This window comes from Malurus melanocephalus, unplaced genomic scaffold (assembly GCF_030028575.1).
Source record: "Malurus melanocephalus ecotype Western Australia unplaced genomic scaffold, MMel_1.1 scaffold_4681, whole genome shotgun sequence".
NCBI classification, from domain to species: Eukaryota; Metazoa; Chordata; class Aves; order Passeriformes; family Maluridae; genus Malurus; species Malurus melanocephalus.
The window spans coordinates 1,872-3,468 of NW_026627913.1; the positions used below are offsets into that span (position 1 = coordinate 1,872).

Sequence of the window (1,597 nt, forward strand, 5' to 3'; positions counted from 1 at the left end):
GCCATTTCCGACATTGAGGTACCAAAATCATCAAAAATCACCCCAAAATCAGCTCCGGGACCCCCAAAAACCCCCAAAACTGCCCCCAAAACCCCCGGGACATCCCCTGGGATTGGGGCACTGGAGCTGCGCCCTGCGCTCGGCCATTTCTGATATCGAGGTACCAAAAACACCAAAAATCACCCCAAAATCGGCTCCGGGACCCCCCAAAACCACCCCAAAGCATCTCACCAGGGGTCTGCGCTGTGTTTTTGGGGCTCTGGGCTGTTTTTTGGGATTCCTGGGCTGTATTTTTGGGGTCCCCTCAGGTGGAGAAGCGCGAGCTGGGGGGATTTTGGGGCTCTGGGATATTTTGGGGTCTCACTGGGGCTGTTTTTGGGGTCTCTGGGATATTTAGGAGCTCTGTGATATTTTTGGGGTCTCACCAGGGCTGTTTTTGGGGTCTCTCGGGGGTCCCTCCCCCCAGGTGGAGAAGCGCGAGCTCGGGGGATTTTGGGGCTCTGGGATATTTTGGGGTCTCACTGGGGCTGTTTTTGGGGTCCCTCCCCCCAGGTGGAGAAGCACGAGCTCAGGGGATTTTGGGGCTCTGGGATATTTTGGGGCTCTGGGATATTTTGGGGCTCTGGGATATTTTTGGGGTCTCTGGGATATTTTGGGGTCTCTGTGATATTTTTGGGGTCTCTGGGATATTTTGGGTCTCTGTGATATTTTTGGGGTCTCTGTGATATTTTGGGGTCTCTCAGGGCTGTATTTTTGGGGTCCCCTCAGGTGGAGAAGCGCGAGCTGGGCTGTTTTTGGGGCTCTGGGATATTTTGGGTCTCTAGGATATTTTGGGATCTCTGTGATATTTTTGGGGTCTCTGGGATATTTTGGGGTCTCACCGGGGCTGTTTTTGGGGTCCCCCCAGGTGGAGAAACGCGAGCTCGGGGGGATTTTGGGGTCTCTGGGATATTTTGGGGTCTCTCCCCCCAGGTGGAGAAGCACGAGCTCGGGAGATTTTGGGGCTCTGGGATATTTTTGGGGTCTCTGTGATATCTTGGGGTCTCTCAGGGCTGTTTTTGGGGTCCCCTCAGGTGGAGAAGCGCGAGCTCGGGAGATTTTGGGGCTCTGTGATATTTTTGGGGTCTCTGTGATATTTTGGGGTCTCACCAGGGCTGTTTTTGGGGTCTCTGGGATATTTTGGGGCTCTGGGGTATTTTGGGGTCTCTCAGGGCTGTATTTTTGGGGTCCCCCCAGGTGGAGAAGCACGAGCTCGGGGGATTTTGGGGCTCTGTGATATTTTGGGGTCTCTGTGATATTTTGGGGTCTCTGGGATATTTTGGGGTCTCACTGGGGCTGTTTTTGGGGTCCCTCCCCCCAGGTGGAGAAGCACGAGCTGGGGGGATTTTGGGGCTCTGGGATATTTTGGGGTTCTGGGGTATTTTTGGGGTCTCACTGGGGCTGTTTTTGGGGTCTCTCCCCCCTGGTGGAGAAGGGTGAGCTGGGCTGTTTTTGGGGACTCACCGGGGCTGTTTTTGGGGTCCCCTCAGGTGGAGAAGCGCGAGCTCGGGGGTCGCACTCTGCTGCGGGTCCCGGGCTACGAGGAGCCCGTGGAGTT

At 55.5% G+C, this 1,597-nt stretch overlaps 1 long non-coding RNA gene across 1 annotated transcript in view; it reads left to right on the forward strand.

Annotated features, from left to right (window-relative positions):
• Nucleotides 1-1,591, forward strand: part of LOC130588377 (uncharacterized) — a 3,075-nt gene extending 1,484 nt beyond the window's left edge. Inside the window, exon 3 of the long non-coding RNA XR_008966945.1 lies at nt 1,530-1,591. This is a non-coding gene — a long non-coding RNA (uncharacterized LOC130588377). The remainder of the gene's footprint in view (nt 1-1,529) is intronic.
• Nucleotides 1,592-1,597: the final 6 nt, after the last annotated feature.